The sequence below is a fragment of the Macaca fascicularis genome, chromosome 11 (assembly GCF_037993035.2).
Source record: "Macaca fascicularis isolate 582-1 chromosome 11, T2T-MFA8v1.1".
NCBI classification, from domain to species: Eukaryota; Metazoa; Chordata; class Mammalia; order Primates; family Cercopithecidae; genus Macaca; species Macaca fascicularis.
This window is the reverse complement of record NC_088385.1, coordinates 47,350,157-47,370,950: the sequence shown is the minus strand read 5'-3', so window position 1 is coordinate 47,370,950 and position 20,794 is coordinate 47,350,157. Positions and strand designations below refer to the sequence as shown.

General features: G+C 35.3%; 1 protein-coding gene across 10 annotated transcripts in view; it reads right to left on the bottom strand.

Moving 5' to 3' along the window:
* Positions 1-20,794, bottom strand: part of CNTN1 (contactin 1) — a 393,567-nt gene that overhangs the window by 234,700 nt on the left and 138,073 nt on the right. The gene's annotated exons all lie outside the window — the stretch shown is intronic.

Genomic DNA, 20,794 nt, shown 5'->3' with positions numbered 1-20,794 from the left:
TTGTTTGGCTTTGGCTGCATATGGCATGCTGAGAAATTGAAAATCCTTATTTTAATAAGACAAATCACTACTATTTGTTTAATAGATTAGCAATTACTACAAAGGTAATTAAGAAAGTGTTGTTAGCATTCCATATTTTATGTAGACCATGTCCCCTTAATAGAAATTCTTCAGATAGTTTGAGAATAAATTAGAGACCCTAATATAATGGCTAGCACAGTTACCTTTGTTTATCCTAATCAATTACAACCAAACTCCATTATTTCTATAAGGGGAATCAGAGGGTAGACTCTATTGGGTCATAATTGTGAGTCAGTTTTGCGGGAACTGGTTGAGAGATTTGCTATGATTTCCAAGCTATAATATGCTTCTTTTGGAGTCAGTCATTAATGTATTTATTACATTTGTTTATGTTTTACTTTCCCTGAATGACTAACTTTACATCTATATTAATCAAATAAAATCACCCTTATTAATCAAGTATGTAGCTTTTCTTGTTGTTGCTAATGTTAAATTTACCTTCTTGGTCTTTACACCTTGTTTAAAAAAGTGTAAAGATTATAAACAGTTCAGGGAATATTTCATTTGTACTTCATGAGCAGTTTGACAATTGGTGAAGCCAGGTATTACTAATCCCCATTTTAATGATCAGTAGCCTGAAGCTTAGAGAGATTAAGCTATTTGTCTAAAATCTCAAGGGACTAAATTCAGGTTTTTCGGTTCTTAGTCCAGTGTTTGATGGTACAACCACACTAATATTTATTGATCCTTTTAACTCTGCAGGAATGTTTTCTTTTGATAGTTCATTACCTTAGTAATTAGGATCTATCACAAATAAAATTACATTATATTTTTATATTGTATTTGATTATTTTGTTTAAGAAGGCGATTAATCCATAGGGAAATAAGTGATTTTTCTCCTTTATAACCAGTCCCTACTATCCTTTATTTAATTAGAAAAAAAAAAAAAAACCTGGTGCCCTAGAGTGTCTGAACTATAATATAAAGCCATCATGTGTAACTCAGTTCAGTACAACTTCAGTTAGACTTAAAACTTTGAGAAGACCTAAAGACCAACTACCTTTGCTAGGAACCAGACACATGACATACATCCTTGAAAGGCCTTGGAAAAAAATCAAAAGAGCATTTTCGAAGTATCCTTTCTTCATTTTATTACATCTATATCATTTTTAAAGAGAACTGAATGTGGTCAGGTTACTGTTTATTATAACTTTCAAAGTAGTATCTGAATCTCCTGACTCATTCAAAACAAGTGAGGGGCTAGATGCTAACTCATACATTATTAAACTATTTATTTTTTCATTATATAAACACTAATACTTCCAAAAAAGTTGTGACAGCTTACATAGTCAATAAAGATTTCAACACAATAATAAATGAGATAACAATATGAAGGGAATTAATAATCTAGCCTAGAGCACTGTACCACATTACCTATTAATTGAACAGGAAATTTAGTGAGACTAGCAATGCAAAAAAAAAAAAAAAAAAAAGGCAGCCTAATTACATAGCTCTAATCTAACTTAATAAAATAATAATTTTGATAAAATCGAACATTTTTGCTAACATTAAACACTATAGGAATTTTGACTTAATATAAATGAAATTGGGAGAAATAGTAATTTAAAGGGAAGTTTAGAAGAATATCAGATGCATTCTTTACACATGAATCCTTACATGAATTCTGATGTCAAATCACAGCCCAGAGAATCCATTCTGTCAAGGCATAAAGCCGACCGTTCCTAGACAAAATATTTGTAGAGTTTAGAAACTCTAGAGCAGGGGTCCCGAAACCCCAGGCTACAGAGTGGTATGGGTCTGTGGCCTGTTAGGAAGGGGTCTGCACAGCAGGAGGTGAGCGGAGTGCAGGCAAGCATTGCTGCCTGAGCTCCTGTCAGATCAGTGGCAGCATTAGATTCTCACAGGAGCGCAAACTCTATTGTGAACTGCCCATGCAAGTGATGCAGAGGATCTAGATTGTGTGCTTCTCATGAGAATCTAATGCCTGATGATCTGAGGTGGAACAGTTTCATCCCAAAACCATCCTCACCCCATCCGTGGAAAAATTATTTCTCATGAAACCTGTCCCTGGTGCCAAAAATGTTGGGGGCCACTGATTCCCAGTGCAGGATCCCCAGCAGGAGAGGGACAGCCCACTCCTTCAGGCTGTAATTCTACTTCCTATTCAAGATATGCCTGGGACATAACTAGTAAAATATAATTGTAATTGCTATTCACATTATACATCCACTGCTTTCTAAACTTTTCCCTAAAGATCTTTGAAGCTGATAAAATTAAAATTTCAGTTTACAGTTTTAATTTGCATAGTGAACACAACGTTTGAAAGTAACACAAGTTAAAATAAAGAGCAACCATTAGTGAATTCAGTTTTTTTCCCCTGAAATATAAATGTGAAAACAAAACAAAAAAAAGTTTGGGCTGATTTGAAGTACTTGGCTACAGAAATAGCAATTGAAATACAAGGGGACTTCAAAAAGTTTGTGGAAAAATATAATTAAGAGATAAAAATAAAAAATATAAACTTTATTCATCAAGTTTAGGATACTTTCATAAGCCATGAGACCAGACATTTAGTCCATCCCTAAAAAACTAAGGATCCTAGAAGTTAACCAGGTAAATGCAGTCTTTTTTACGTTATTAACTGAAGAAAAATGAGTGCCTTTCAAAGATTGCTTAAGATTAGAAAACAAAAAGGAAGCAGAGGTAGCCAAATCAAGACTGTAAGGAGGGACTGGCACAGTCACTCACGCCTGTCATCCCAGCACTTTGGGAGGCCGAGGCAGGCGGATCACGAAGTCAGGAGTTCAAGACCAGCCTGGCCAACATAGCGAAACCCCCGTCTCTACTAAAAATACAAAAATTAGCCAGGTGTGGTGGCAGGTGCCTGTAATCTCAGCTACTCAGCAGACTGAGGCAGGAGAATCATTTGAACCTGGGAGGCGGAGCTTGCAGTGAGCCGAGACCACACCACTGCACTCCAGCCTGGGTGACAGAGTGAGACTCCACCTCAAAAAAATAAATAAATAAAAATTTAAATTAAAAAGAAAAAGACTGTAAGGAGGATGCCTATGAATTTCTGATTGAAACTCTCCCAAAGTCTCCTTAGTTTGATGAGATGAATGAGCAGGAGCACTGTGGTGGTGGAGACTGACTCTGGTGAAGCTCTTCTACTGCTCTGTGGGGTGATGATGACACATGGGAGCAATGAAAATGCTGCCAGGACTTCATGGAAGCATTTGAGTTCTTGATACCCTCACCCCGATCCCTGCCATTTCTTTATTAATTACTGGAGAATTTGCTCTGTCCTTTTTGTATTAATTATCTGTATGAGTTTACTGTTTTTCTAACTTCCACTGCAGTGTCATTGCTGAAGTAATTTTTTATCACCTATGAACTGATTATTTCCCATAGATTTGCTTGCTGAATTCATTTTAGATCACACTCAAAAGTCACTATGTAATTCACATTCCCCAACTAACTCAATCTGTCAGTAATCATTTTTTACTGTTAATGGGGAATATTTAATTTCCATTCCAATAATATTCATTTTTTTTTTTTTTTTGGTTTTGACACTTTACATTTACTGGTTTATTATAAAGGCTACAATTCGGGAACAAATAGAAGAGATACATAGGGCAAATTATAGGGGTCGGGGGGTGGTGCAGAGCTTCTGTGCCCTCTCTGGGTGCACCACACTCCCTGTACCCCAATGTGCTCACCAAATGGGACGCTCCCTGAATCTCACTGGTGAAGGGTTTTCATAACTCAAATCTCCAGCCCTCCTCTCATCTCCAGAGGCTGGAGAGTGGAACCGTAATTTCCAACTCTCTAATTATTTGGTCTTTCTGGTGATTAGCCCCATCTTGAGGCTGCCTAGGAGCTTCATTCCACACCATCTCATTAACATAAATTCAGGTGTGATCGCACTTTTGATTTTTTAATAGTCTAATAGTTCTTTTACTTGGTACTCTGTTCTATCAACAAAACACAATAAAGAGTATAATTTTGCTGTGAAACAGGTGATAACATATATTTGAGACTAACAAGTTAACCTGTGTTCATTCTTCTTGCATTGTCTAATTTGTAGCCAATATTATGTTCTTAGTTTTTCTGCATTTAGTATCTATTATATATCTGCACTTTAGTGGGCTAACAATTCTAATCAATTTTCTATATGACAAATGGAGATTCATAAACTTGCTTTTCAAGTTTCACACCTTTACTCTTGCTTATTCCTAAGTTAAAAGCCACTGAAATGTCTCTTTAATAATATAACCGAAGCATTTTCAGCAAGTCAACTGACATATAACTAGCTCTTTTAAAGAAAAATTACATTTATATTGATGCTGAGCATGTCTTAATGGGTGCCAATTTCCTAATCAATGCTCATGAATGATTTTCTTTCAACATTACTCTTCTGTAGTTAAGATCTAAGAAATATACACGTTTGGAATAACAGAAGCGTGATTTTTCTTCCATTGCAATTTCCTTTATTTTCTGGAGAAAGACTGTTTCTCGAAATAGATAATTTAGCAAAGCAAAAGTAATTCATAAAAAAAAATTTCCCTCAAACTAAAAATGTAATTCACATAAAGAACATTAAACTTGAATCAAGAATTATACAATTAAGAAAAACGTTACTGTAATTTTCTATTATTATTACACTTTTAACTATTTATGCTTTTAAACTTAGTTTTCATTGCGTGGGTATGCCTAAATAGTAGGTCCTTAAACAGTAAGAATCAATCATGAGAAATTCAATTTCTACCTGTAAAAATAAAGGGTTAGTCACAATCTTTATAAGACTTCTTCCATTTCTAAGATTTCATTTTATTCTTGTTGAAGGATTAGAGAGGCCAATTCTAAATAGTATCACTTTTAGATTACTAAAAATATTTTTTTTCACTACTGCAAGAAGCATTTTTTTGGTTCCATTTAAATTAAAGGAAGGCTTTGCCTAAATGCATCTATATTTTCATAGGTGAGGGCTACATTCTGCTTTCAGTAAAGAACACAGAATAAAATAACAGTATTTGTGATTTTTCTTGCATTTAATAACTTCAAAAATTCATTGTGGCCAGGCGCGGTGGCTCACGCCTATAATCCCAGCACTTTGGGGGGCCGAGGCCGGCAGATCGTGAGGTCAGGAGTCCGAGACCAGCTTGGCCAATATGGTGAAACCCCGTCTCCACTAAAAATACAAAAATTAGCTGGGCGTGGTGGCACATGCCTGAAGTCCCAGCTACTTGGCAGCCTGAGGCGGAAGAATCGCTTGAACCCGGGAGGCGGAGGTTGCAGTGAGCTGAGATCGCGCCATTGCACTCCAGCCTGGGCGACAGAGTGAGACTCTGTCTCAAAAAAAAAAAAAAAAAAAAGTCATTGTGCCAAAGAATTTTTTTCGATAAAATATGGCATTTATTACAAAATCAACAATATTTGGCATTCGTGCACTCCTGCAAAAGTCTCATCCAAATATATCTATGTGAAAACATTTAGCCATGTTCTTGTTCTTCCAGCTGTTTTGGCAAAAATAACTGTTTCTCTCAATATCTTTATTATTCTTTCTACTTACTTCTACTCCTCTCAAGAATTTCCCAGGTATTTAACATCTTCAATGAATTTCAAAGAAATGATGTACTATTTCAGGCTATTTTTAAGAATATGATACAAACTCAGGCCCAACCAGACATATTCTTTTTGGTCTAGATCTTTGCTTATCTTGCAGGTCATTTATCTCTAAACAATTTGTATTATATTATTTTCCCTTTAAGTATAAGTAGGTCACAATATGGAATATATTCACTAGTTTTGTACATACTTTCTTATCACAACTGCCTAACTATAGTCCATTCATATGTGAGCCGAGAAGACCTTATTATCAATATACTAATAACAAATGTAAACCAACAATTTACAATACACCAGGCAATGTACCAAATGTTGGGGATATGGAGACATAAGGAGAATATTGTTTCCATGGAGTCTGATGGTGAATATTGCTTAAAATAATTTAAAATATTTTAATTACTTTCATCCCTAATATTCATTAACTTCAGCATAAGCCACAATTTCTTTTTTATTAAAATATTCAAAGAACTTTTATTGAATAGAATATCTGTTCAAATTTTCGACCAAATGTTTTCCCATTAATTTTCCAATCACTATGCCAACAAAATCTCTATGCTTATTCCAATCACCTGAACTGGCCATTTACAACATAATCTTTGTTAAAAACTATCACCAAAACATACTTTCTGGTGGGAGGGGGATTGGCAGTGCTGCAAGATATGAAAATACCTAGACTTAGGACCAGGCATGTTTTCTAAGGCATAAAGAAGTTGGTTTTCATTGGAAATGAAGCCCATGTTCAGAGAAGCTGACACTGTTGATTCTGGATGTCTCTAGTTAAGGTATACTTTAGGTCCAGCTACACCTCGACTCCATCCTTCTCAGCATTTGCTTATACAGCCTTCAGGTATGTGATATTACATCATTGCATAAAATCCCCCTTTTGCCTAAGTTAGTTTGAGACACATTTTCATCATTGAAAAACAAGATCGACTACTACAGAATTTATCTTACATTTGATATGTACATTAAACATAACAAGTCCCTGAAAGTCTATTAATTTGATGGTGTGACAAATAACAATGTCTTTGTATTAACAAATTAATTCACGTGCTTTTATTCAACATATATTTATTGAACATCTACTGTGTTCAAGGCACTGTGCTAGACACTAGGAATACAAAGATGAACAAAGCAGATTGTTGCCCTCCATAATCTTCAATCTTACACAGAAGACTGTACTAGTTAATATTTATTTTTGCTTGACAGAGATAGGAAGGAAGCAAAAGTATCTAAAGCATCTCCTCAGGGAAACTAAAAATTATTCTTTTTCCTTTCACAATGATTATTGATACATAAGTTATACATATTATGGGGGTACATGTGATAATTTGATGCCTATATACAATGTGTGATGATCAAATCAGGATAATTGGGATACCCATCACCTCAAATATTTATGTTTTCTTTTGTGTTGGGAACATAGCAATTCTTCTCTTCTATCTATTTTGAAGTATACAGTAAATTATTGTTAACTGCAATTTCCTATTTTATTATTGAATACTGAACTTATTTTTTTTCTACCTGCTATCAACAATACATATTTTAGAGGAACCAATAACGAGCTAATTAATATGAATTTATTGAAAACTTATTCCTCAAGATACTCGGTGATATTTCAGCAGGGTACATGCAACAAACATCTTGTAAAATGTACATATTTCCTCAAATGGCACTTTATTCTCTATTTGCCAGTCGCATTTTCCATACTCAAGCAAAGTGACCTTTTTAACTTAGATTAGGGTTTATGAGTGGCTTATTTTTCAAATTATACTTGACTTTCTCCTAATTAAAAATATCTTTTTATTTATTTGTTTCTCTTTAAAAAATTTGTACAAATTTATAGAGCAATGAATACTTTTGTCACATGTTTACAATTCACAGTGATCAAATCAGGGCATTTGAGGCATCAATCCTATGTGGAATAGGAGTGGTGACAGCTGGCGTCCTTGTTCTAGTTTTTAAGAAAAAGGCTTTCAGATTTTCCTCTTTGAATATGATGTTAGCTACGGGTTTGTCATATATGGCCTTTATTATGTTGAGGTACATTCCTTCTATGCCTAGTTTGTTGAGAGTTGATGTCATAAAGGGGTATTAACTTTTGTCAAATTTTTTTTCATCATCTGTTGGTATTATCATATGGTTTTTGTCCCCCATTCTATTAATGTGATGTGTCACCTCTATAGATTTGCATATGTTGAATAATCCTTGCATACCTGGTATAAATCCCACTTCATCAAGGTGTATGATGTTTTTGTTATGCTTTTGGATTTATTTTGCTAGCATTTTGTTGAGGATTTTTGTGTCCATGTTCCTTAGACATATGAGAGATTTCTTGTTTTTGTGTTCTTGTCTGGTTTTGGTATCGGGTCGTTGCTGGCCTCATAAAATGAGATAGGGAGAATACTCTCATCTTCAATTTGTTGGAATGGTTTCAGAAAGGTAGTTATTATTTCTTCTTTGTGTGTATGATTGAATTCAACAGTGAATCCTTCTGGTCTAGGGTTTTTCCATGTTGAGAGACTTTTTATTACTGATTCAATCTTGCTACTTGTTATTGGTCTGTTTAGGTTTTATACTTCCTGATTTAACCTTGGTAGGTTGTATGTTTCTAGGAATTTATCAGTTTCCAGTTTTTCAGTGTATAGTTGTTCATAATAGTTCTCTGATGATCTTCCGTATTTCTGTGGTGTCTGTTGTAATGTATCCTTTTTCATGTCTTATTTTGTTTATTTAGGTCTTTCTTCTTGATTAGTCTAGCTGCAGATTTATCCATTTTGTTTATATTTTTGAATAACCAACTTTTTGTTTTGCTGATCCTTTGTATTGTTTATTTAGTCCCTATTTCATTTAGTTCTGGTCTCATTTTTATTATTTTTTTTCATGTGCTAGTTTTGGATTTGGTTTGTTCTTGTTCTTCTAGTTCCTTTAGGTGCATTGTTAGATTGTGGATTTTTCTGCTTTTTTGGTGTTGGCATTTATTGCTATAAAATTCTCTCTTAGCATTGCTTTTGCTGTACCCTATAGGTTTTGGTATGCTGTGTTTTTATTTTCATTTGTTTCAAAACCTTTTTATTTTCATCTTAATTTCTTCGTTGGCTCAATGTTAATTCAGGAGCTTGTTGTTTACTTTTCAGTGTTCCTCTTGGTATTGATTTCTAGTTTTATTCCATTGTGGTCTGAGAAGATACTTGATATAATTTCAATTTTTTAAAAAATGTATGAGGCTTGTTTTGCTGCCTCACATATGATCTATCCTGGAGAATTTTCCACAGACTTATGATAAGAATGTATATTCTGTCATCGTTGGATAGCATGTTGTGTAAATGTCTATTATGTCCATTTGGTCTAAAGACTAGTTTAAATCCAATGTTTCTTTGCTGATTTTCTGTCTAGATAATCTGCCTAATGCTGAGAGTGGGGTGTTAAAGTCTCCCACTATTATTCTTTATAGCCTCTCTCTCTTTAGATCTAGTAACATTTTCTTTATGAATCTGGCTACTCCAGTGCTGAGTACATGTATATATAGAATTGTTATACTCTCTCACTGAATTCATTCCTTTATGATTATATAATGACCTCCTTTGTCTTTTTTTAAAACTGTTTTTCACTTAAAGTCCATTTTACCTGATATAAATGTAGTTATTCCTGCTTGCTTTTGGTTTCCTTTTATGTGGAATACTTTTTGCCATTCCTTTACTTTCAGTTTATATGTGTCTTCACTGGTAAGGTGAGCTTCTTATTAGTAGCATATAGTTGGTTCATGTTTTCTTATCTATTCAGCCAGTCTATAACTTTTAAGTGTAGAATTTAGTTCATTTATGTTTAAGATTGTTATTGATATGCGAGGCTTTGTTCTTGTCATATTTTTGTTTTCTGGTTGTTGTATATATTCCTTGTCCCTTTCTTTTTCTCTTATTGATTCTCTTTGTGGTTTCGTGGATTTCTGCAGTGGCACTGTTTGAGTGTTATCTCTTCCTCCTTTGTATTATTATTTTAACCAGTGATTTTACATTTTTACTTGTTTTTATGCTGGTGAATGTTGTTCTCTTGCTTTCTGGTTTAGGACTCCTGTGAGCATTTCTTGGAGGACTGGTCTAGTAAGGTTATGAATTCCATCAGCATTTGCTTGACTGGGAAAGACTTTATTTCTATGTCATTTATGAAGGATAATTTTGCTGGATATAGCATTTTTGACTGACTTTTTTTTCAGCACTTCGAATAGATCATCCAATTCTCTTCTTGCCTGTAAGGGTTCAACTGAGAAATCTGTATTTAGTCTAATGGGGTTTCCTTTATAGATGACTAGATACTTTTCTCTTGCTGTTTTTAGGATTGGCTTTTTATCCATAGCTTTAGATAGTCATACTATAATGTGCCATGGAGGCACATTTGCATTTTATCTACCTGGGGATTGCTGAGCCTCTTTTATCTGAATGTCTAAACCTTTTGCTAGATTTGGGAAATTTTCATCTATCATTTTGTTAAACAGGATTTCTAATCTTTTTGTTGTTGTTTCTTCACCCTTGGGAATGCCAGTAACTTGACTATCCAATGGTTTTATGTTGTCCCAAATGTCATGATGACTTTGCTCATTCTTTTTAAATTTTTTTTCTATGTTTTTGTCTGACTGCATTATTTCAAAGATCTATCTTCAAATTCTGAGATTATTTATTCTGCCTGATCTAGCTTCCAGTTTTGATGCTTTAAAATGTATTTTGTTTTTCCTTCAATAAGTGCTTCAGTTCCAGAATTTCTATTTGTTTTTTCCTAAATAAAAAAATCTCTCTTTGGTAAATTTCTCATTCATATCCTGGATTGTTTTTTCTGATTTCTTTGTATCATTTTTCAGACTTCTCTTGTGTTTCACTGAGCTTTTGAAAATATATTATTTGCCTGAAATAGTGAATTTCGTTTTGATTAAGATCTATTACTAAAGAATTATGCTGTTCCTCTGGCAGTGTCATATTTCCTTGCTTTTTCATGCTTCATGTGTCCTTGCATTGATATCTGCACATATGGTGTAACTGTTGCTTCTTCCTATTTTTGAATTTACTTTTGTAGGGGATAACTTTTCCTAAAGATATTTCCATGGTGTTGTTCGGGTAGGGTACTTTGACTTTGATTCTAAGTGTGTCTCTGTATAATTTCTTTTGCTACATACAGCATTAGTGATGCCTGTCATTTTTTGGTGGATTAGGGTGTGGTTATTAGTGGAGGCTGTGGTGAAGTGCTAGGCACTAGGATATCAGGCAGGCCGGTGTTCAGGCCACAGTGCTGGCAGCAGTGGGCTAAGCTTGCCTATCTTTGTTCCACTGGGTGGTATACACAGGTACCTTTGTTTGCAGTTACTGGCAGGCTGATTCTTGAACCTCCAGATGTCTTGCTCAGATTCCAGTAGTGGCAGCAGTGGACTAAGTGGGTGGTCAGATAAGTGGGCACTGGGCAGCTGGTGTGGCATGGAGGATGGCAATAGCAATGGCAGAACAATTCTTTGGGTCTCAGTTGGTATGCATTGATGTTGGTGGTAGCAGCAATGGGCTGGGCAGGCCCATTTCCAGGCTCACAGATGGCACTTGCAGATAAGTGCCAGCTGAAGTGGTAGTAGCTGGGAGTTTAAAGCCAACTTCAGGTCACTAGTAGGAGTGCTCAGGTTCCAGAGTGGTAAATTGGGTTAGGCCATCCCCAAGGCCACAGGCTATTTGTTCTGTCTTGCAAGTGCAATGCCGCACTGGATGGCCTTTTGCTCAGTACCCCGAATGGTGAAAGCAAGCGCCAACCATTGTGGGGGTAGGGTAATCCTCAGGTACCAGGTGGAATGCTCTGGGGAGAGGCAGTAGCAGCCATGCTGAGACCCTGCCATTGGCGAGGGTGGGGTTATCTCAGTGGCTACAGCTGGGAGAAAACACAGGTCTATCCCACACTCCACCACTAGCAGTGGTAGCCTGAGCCTAGCTCAGGCCCTAGCGCTGGCTACAGGAATGTCCACCCAGCTGGCATCTATGTCTCAGTGGCAACTTGCATCCTGCTTGTGTCTCAGTCTCTGTCCTGGCAGTGCTTGCTACCTGGCACTGACCACTACAGCCCACACCTCACTTGCTTCTTAGCCTTGGCTGCAGGAACATTCTCGGCTTGCTCCTCAGTCCCATCAGGGACAGCCCAAGTTTCCCTAACACCTCAGACTCAACGCTGCTGCACCCCAGGGCAACATGCAGTCTGTCAAAAGCTAGGTTTAAAAATGGCAAATTGCTGTAGCCACTTAGGTCTCAGAAAGGGTGTGGGACCCAGTGCAAGCTCCCTCCCTGGAGCAGTTCCTTCCCACAGTCTATTGGCAGCTCCCTATGATAGTTTCAGGGGTTGAGAAGAATAAAGGGTTCTCCTATAGCCAGGACTGCATAATTCTATAATAGAGATGTGGGCCATTGGATGTCTCTTGCTCACCTACTCCCTGGGCTGGGAAGTCACTTCCAGCTTCCAGCTGATTCTGGGCAGGCAGACTGTCTCTCTCTCCCTTCTCCTTCCTGCTTTTGGTGTTTTCTGTCACTTCCCTGTTGAATTCCACCACTCTCTCTCAGATAATGTATTCAATATGTGACTGTCTATACACTATTTTGGTTTTTAAAATGGAGGAGGTGGGCATGAAGTGCTTTAGTCCGCCATCTTGAGGCCCCCCTCCAATCTCCTAATCAGTAGCACCTGAATAAAAATTAACATGCAACTTTGTACTGGCCCCATTATATACATTTTAGTTAAAAGGAAAAGGAGATAAACAATCTAATGAATATAGGGGTTCCAAAATATCACTGAATATATAAATGCATTGACTGTAAAAGTTTATGCAAAGTGCCAAGAAAATTTAGCAAAATTATGGTGATGTGAAAGAGAAACTTTAACATCCTAATCCTGAACAAAGGCACTTTAGTAATAGTGTAACGTCCATCTTAAAAGTGAGGATATCATAGTCTTCTGGAGAGGATTAAGTGAGGTAATACTTAAATAATTATCTCAACACCAAACACGTAAGTGGCTTCCTTTCAAATTGTGTTCATTAAATACATGTATCTTTTTTAGTCTGAACCTCCAAAGTTTACAGTCAACACAATTATTTTATAACAACAATGAATAAACCATTATACAAATACTTAGTTTAAAAACTATCCTGTGTATCCTTTGATTTCTTCATTGATGTCCTCTCCTGATTTGGGTTAGAGCCCAATTTATATGCACTTATTGTACATAGTGTATACCGTTATATTTCACAGAAAGTTTGCTCCTTTCTCTTTCTCTTTTTCTTTCTTTCTTTCTTTCTTTTTTTATTATAATAAAATTATATTATAATTTTATTTATAATTAAAATTATAAATAAAATTATAATTTTATTATAATTAAAATTATTATATAATTTTTTATTATACTCTAGGGTACATGTGCACAACGTGCAGATTTGTTACATAAGTATACATGTGCCATGTTGGTGTGCTGCACCCATTAACTCGTCATTTACATTAGGTATATCTCCTAATGCAATCCCTCCCCGCCACCTCCCCACAAGAGGACCTGGTGTGTGATGCTCCCCTTCCTGTGTCCAAGTGATCTCATTGTTCAATTCCCACCTATGAGTGAGAACATGCGGTGTTTGGTTTTCTGTTCTTGTGAGAGTTTGCTGAGAATGATGGTTTCCAGCTGCATCCATGTCCCTACAAAGGACACAAACTCATCCTTTTTTATGGCTGCATAGTATTCCATGGTGTATATGTGCCACATTTTCTTAATCCAGTCTGTCACTGATGGATATTTGGGTTGATTCCAAGTCTTTGCTATTGTGAATAGTGCCGCAATAAACATACATGTGCATGTGTCTTTATAGCAGCATGACTTATAATCCTTTGGGTATATACCCAGTAATGGGATGGCTGGGTCAAATGCTATTTCTAGTTCTAGATGCTTGAGGAATCGCCACACTGTTTTCCACAATGGTTTAACTAGTTTACAGTCCCACCAACAGTGTCAAAGTGTTCCTCTTTCTCCACATCCTCTCCAGCACCTGTTGTTTCCTGATTTTTTAATGATTGCCATTCTAACTGGTGTGAGATGGTATCTCATTGTGGTTTTGATTTGCATTTCTCTGATGAAGAGTGATGATGAGCATTTTTTCATGTGTCTGTTGGCTGTATGAATGTCTTGTTTTGAGAAGTATCTGTTCATATCCTTTGCACACTTTTTGATGGGGTTGTTTTTTTTTTTTTTTTTCTTGTAAATTTGATTGAGTTCTTTATAGGTTCTGGATATTAGCCCTTTGTCAGATGAGTAGATTGCAAAAATTTTCTCCCATTCTGTAGGTTGCCTGTTGACTCTGATGGTAGTTTCTCTCTTTTTCAATAGACTGTTTTACCCATGGCAACAGGGAAAAATCTTCCCTTTGCATAACCATTGTACATAAAAGAGGCTTAATAAATATTTACTAATTAACAAATTAGTGTGTTCCCTAACCTCAAGAGATTTATAATTATGGAGCATTATATACACATATATTACATGAAAATAATATCACTGCATATATTAAAGTGTACCATAATATCTGATTTATTATATATATATCTGTATACATATTATATGTATTATAATATATACATATGACATATATACATATGCAATATATATACATATATACTCTATATGCATATATATGATTATATATTATCATATATGTGTATATACCTGTATATGTATGTATATATACACCTGTATACATATACATGTATGTGTATGTGTGTGTGTATATATATACCTGTTCATCCACCAAAATATAAATTCTGATGAAAAGGTTCATATCTTATTTATCCTTGTATCCCTCAATGTCTGGCCTAGTGCCTAGCATATGTGTAGAATTTCCTCATCTGGTTCTTTAGGAAACTTCTCCAACTTGTGTGTGTGTGTGCGTGTCTGTGTGTAAATAGCACTTAGAATTTCAGAAGACACTGCTACTAGCCTGTGCTCAGAAGCTTAATGCAAGAGATTAAAGTGCTAGCTAAAAAAAATCACTTGAAAAGAATATTCATATAACTCAGACAACCCTTGAGATAAATGATCCCTGCTTCTGTGTGTGGGATTGACTGGAATACAGATATTTTAGAAATGATCATATTGGCAGTAAAACAACACAATTTCAGGCATAATAGCATATGGGCTTTGGCTAGTAAACTAGAAAGTAATAGACTGACCTGAGAAATATGGTCAACAGTAGCAGAAAAACAAGTTTGTAGGCTAGATGGAAGAATAAAAAGAATGTTAATTTTAAGCTTGTAATGTGGCAACTTGAAATTATCTTTTCCGCTAAGAAACCATGTAATTATCTGAAGGTCAATCAGAATGGTCATATTAAGCCAAGTCCTTCCTACAAATATTCCTGGGTATGGTACTTTCTATCAACCCATAATGACAGCTGTCATTTAAAAATGCATAACTGCACTACACAATTATACTAAGTGCTTGCAAGTATGAATAATTGCATAAGAATATGGTGATTTAAGGGTAGGTAAGTCTGAAAGCAGAAGAGAGACCAAATGACTTGTAATGGTATTCTTTATCCTCATTGAGACACTGCTATTATCATTTTTAATGGGCAAAAACAACATAAGCTATTTTTATAAAGATAATATCATATTCACATTTGCCATAGTCTGGTAAATTCTCTTTTTTGAAAGGAATTAAAGTTCTTATTCTCCACTTTTACTGTGCATCAGTATTATTTTCCAGTCAGCTCCCCATAGCCTCATACGTTAACCAAGTCAGGGCCAGAACTCAATTTATAGGAAACCCAAAACTAGGACATAAAATAAATTGTATGCTCATAATAATTTTATAGAATATATTTATTTAGTGGTAAGAATCTTTAAATTTTATAATAAAATTTTCCTTCTGTGGAAGATGATCATCATCTTATTTATCATCATTTATTCATCATCACTTCAAAGCACTTTAAAAGATTATAGTAAAAGTCATTTCCTCAGTTTCAAGCAAAGGGACAAATTGTAGTTGTTTTCTATTGTTCTTGTCTATTTGTTCTGGAGCTTGGGTGCCCTCATACTGATCTATTTCTTTTATTACTGGTTCATCTAATTCACTTATTGGCTGCCTATCCACCCAGTTCTTCAATAGATTCTTCTGCTTGTCACTCAGCGGCTCTCCTTGCCAACTGATATATCATCTTCCATCTGTTTAAATTCCTATGTTCTTTCTGGCACAGCTCCGCCTCCAGATTCCCTCCCAGCCACCTACCTTGCTGCCCTTCCATCTGCTATCATGACTAGTATCTTTTCTAACCTATTCCCAACCTAAATTGTCATCAATTTGCCACTTGAGTTTATCAAAAGTTTATTTCTCAAAGGGCTGTTACGATTGCAGTAACAACTTATAATGCAATCTAGGAGTAGAAAGGGTGAAAGGGTGTTAACGGCCATAAAATCAAACATGCATTTAATATTTGAATTATTCAACCCCTTGAAATCATTTACTGTTCTCTTCTTTCAGTGATGGTGTTTTAAAATAATGGAGTGCACCACCAAAAGATACTATCTTGTGATACATATTCTTCAGGGCACGGTTTTCTGTGTGGTCCAGTTCTTGTCAGTCTTCTAGTTAACTGCATTTGGTTCATTGTTCTAAAATTTTGCATTCACTGATTAACAATCTCTCCTTGGACACTATTCTCAAGAGAGTTCAATTCAATTTTGTGACTTAATGTAGCAGAATTTCTTTTTGTTAGGATGTGTCCTGTAGTTGCTCATCAGATATTAAAGACATTATGTAAACAACACTAGCATTTGGTAGTTACACTTTCAAAATTTCTACATTCAAGTAGTATAAAGATAGCATTTTCCCTCAGCATTGATTTAGTTGTTTAACAAAGTAAATGCTTGTTTTCATGCAATAGATATGACATACTACAAGTTAAAACAATCTCAGGAAAATATTTAAAACTTTAGACTTATGTATCTTGACATAAGACTGAAAACTTCTAATTGCCCATTCATATTTCTAGAGGATATATATACTCTCTCTCTATCAACCACGACTTGGAAAATAGTTAAGCTTATTTTTATAAGAGATTCACTCAGAATTTATCCTTAAATTCAAAATAAGATAACAGTTGAGTAAAAAGGTAATGATTTTTTTTTTTAAGGAAAAAGACTTGGCTAATTTATTTCATGTCCTGGGAATATACTATTTCTATTTATGTTAGTTTGTATTAAAATTTAGAAGATTTTTAATGTAGGTTTTATTATTTAGGTTTGGTAAGGAAAACAGATCTGGAGACAACTGTCATTGTAAAGATAACTTGTTGACCAAGTCCTGTGGCTCATGCCTGTAATCTCAGCACTTTGGGAGGCTAAGGCAGGCGGATCACCTGAGGCCAGGAGTTCGAGACCAGCCTGGCCAATATGGTGAAACCCCGTCTCTACTGAAAAATACAAAAACTAGCCAGATGTGGTGGTGCATGCCTGTAATCCCAGCTACTCGGGAGGCTGAGGCAGGAGAATCGCTTGAACTTGGGAGGCGGAGGTTGCAGTGAGCCGAGATCGCTCCATTGCACTCCAGGAGGTTGCAATGAGCCAAGATTGCACGATTGGACTCCAGCCTGGGTGACAGAATGAAACTCGGTCTCAAAAAATAAATAAATAAATAAATAAATCACTTGTTAAACCCACAGACCACCAGAGCAAAGGGCACAGCACACCATGAGGAGCAACATGGAGGAGAAGAACTGAGGCTGGTCAGGACGCAGAGGGCGACAGGGGAACGGTGTGGTTTTCACCAGAATGAACAGGAGCAGATCAGTGTTCAGGATTAGCTAGTTCGAAAAATTTCATTTGTCACTTGTCTGGTATGTGTCCCCTAGGTGATTAGCCAAGTGGATACTGGCCCAGAGTGTGAGAACCCAGATAAGGAAGGTGGTTGTAGTGGTGGGGCTCTGGATTGGTTGGTTTGCATTTGAAAAGTGTACTCAGGGGCAAGTTGTATACTAACTCCGGTAATCAACTAACACCTAGGAAGGGTAGTCCGTCCAGGGTCGGCAAAGCTAAAGTATCAGAATACAGAAAATAAAAGACATGGTTAATACAATACAGTTATGCATCACTTAACTACAAGGATACATTCTGAGAAATGCACAGTTAGGTGATTTTGACTGTGGGAACATCACAAAGTGTACTTATGCAAACCTAGATGGTCTAGCCTACTACACATGTAGGCTATATGGCATAGCCTATTGTTCCTCGGCTGCAAACATGAACAGCACGTTACTGTACTGAATACTATAGGCGAGTAAAACACAATGGTAAGTATTTGTGTATCTAAACATAGAAAAAAGGTAATGTGTTTGCTCCATGTCATTACAAGGGCTACCATATCACTAGGCAACAGGAAATTTTCTGCTCCATTATAATCTCATGGGGCCACTGTCAGATATGCAATCAAAAAGTATTTATGTGGTGCATGACTATTTAATTTAGGATTAGCAGCTATTAAAAAGAAATGCTGAGAATTTATCTGATTCAGGAGTCAGATACTTCTTTATCATTAAATGCCTCCAGTGAGATTAAATAATGTCTGTGGGTGTTCACTGCCTATTAAATCAAATCTAAACATGTTATTCTGGTGGCTAAGTTCCTAATAACCTGCCCCCACCTTGTTTATTCTCAACTACAACACCCATCCAATCCCTCTGTTTCAGTACTGACATTAAAATATATATTATTAATTTTAGCCTCTGTACCTTTATGCATATTCTTCCTCCATGTGCCATTTAAAAAATGTTGTGCATAATTCTTCATTTCTCCTATGACAGAAAAAGGTTTTACCAAATATTTTTGGGTGACCCTATGCTGTACCTTTTTCCCCCCGCATTTGACTTGTTTGTTCCCATTGAAAGCACAGGCCCATCTTCTTTTGCTTCTGCAAGACCAGAGTACCTAGCAAAATCAAACAAGAGGATCCTTAATAAATGCTTCCTTATTGCACTGAGTTGCCTTGTGAGAAGAAAGAGATTGATGAATAATGAAAATGGAGTAAAAGATATATTTACAATAAGAGGGAACAAATTGGTGAAGTATCCATAAAGCTATATTAAACCGAGGCACTCCTCAGAGTCAACCCTTAAGAGCAAATCTGAAAGAAAGATGTTTCAGATGCTAATTACTCAGGGAAAAAAATTTTGAGGGGGAACCAATTTAATCATTTTTCTTGAATTGGAGAGAAAAGAAGATACTTCCCAACAATCACTCTTTGTGGTAGATTCATACTTGAAAGTCTTCTGTGAATTTCACAAAGCTTGCAACTCATCGAGACGGTTTACTGAAGCACCCTATGGGAAACTTTCTTGTTGTCTAAACAGAAGCTCTGATTTACTTAATTTTCATATGAGCTTGCTTTATTGAAAATGGGTATATTACCTCTCTTCGAATACTTGTAGGCCTCCTAATCATCCATAAGTAATCTGTAACTACCACAATCCTAAGTAAATATAGTATATGCATTTACTTATATATGTAAATGTATACTTTTATACATATATGTAAATGTGTATATATTTACTTATATATGTAAATGTATATGCATAAGTAAATATATGTACTATATATTTATAGTAATATGGTAAACATATGTACTATATAGTTATAGTAATATGGTAAATATATGTACTATATATTTATAGTAATATAGTAAATATATGTACTATATAGTATAGATATTTGCATATATAGTATATATAGTAAATATATACTATACTATATATTAACTTATATATATTTCATATATAGTGTATATATATTTCATATATATTTCATATATAGTATATATTTCATATATACTTCAAATATATATATGAAATATATATATATTTCATATAATATGTGACTACCACTTAGGATTATGGTAGTTACAGATCACTTATGGTAGTTACTAAGTAGAAAACTAGATAGATAGGTAGATAGATAAAGAGTATATACATACTATACTCTCTCCCTCTATATATAGAGAGAGAGATTTCTACTTCACTTTATTACAAGTACAAATCTATTTTAGCTATATCAGTATTTATTCCCTATAAGAAATATTACAGCTTTCTATTTTAAAATATTGTCAATTATTTCTCACTCTACTAAGTCACTTTTAAAATTTATTTTTAAAGAAATTATAAACCCTTATATTAGTAAATCTGTTACTTCAGAATTTTTTATACATTGATTTTAAGAATCACTAATAATGTATATCAACTAAAATTAAAGTACATTTTTCTTTCAAAATCTTATGTTTGATGTTTCACTACTCTAATTCCATTTGCCCTGTTTCCTTTTTAATATATGTTTTTGTAATATATTCAGTCTCCATTTCCAATTATATCTAACACAATTATATGCTGCCATAACAATCACTATCTAAACTCATTTTGGTGCCTCATATATATCAAAGAAGATATTTAAAAATTCTCATCAATTTTTTTGTTGGTTCCTCCCAATTGGTAGCCTATAAAAATCAATGATAACCACTGTGGGAAGCAGGAACTGAGCACATCTTATTCCAGATTTCCCTTACATGATCCGGAAACTACTGTTTATCTGAACATTATGTCTTTTAAATGAGATTGACTAATGACTTGGGTTGAGACTAGAAAGAAGACAGAGAGGTTCAGATAAGTACAAGGGCAGTGCTTCTTGAATCCCTTTGTTGATACACTCTCCCCTTGTTAGGCCATTAATTCTACTGCTATGATCTTGTCATCCAGCACGGGAGCTTTTATTCTCCTACTGTCAACTCAGCCAGATCCAACAAGTAGCACTGCCATTCAACTTATTACTCAGAATTTAGTGTGTGTCATTAGGCAATAAATATCTTTAAGTTTCTGCCCCCCTCCATTCTTTCTCATTTTCTTCTAGATTCCATTTTATTAGCTGTTAATCAGCCACCTCAGCCAGGAGGCATTTGAGCAGAACTGAACACCATGACTCAGCATCAAGAGACCTCTAAGATATGTAGGTAGTAATTTCTTCTTCCTTTATTCCCCTCCCTAAGGAAAAACTTCAGGTGTGAGTTTCCTCTTATACCTAAACTAGATCAGTTTTGA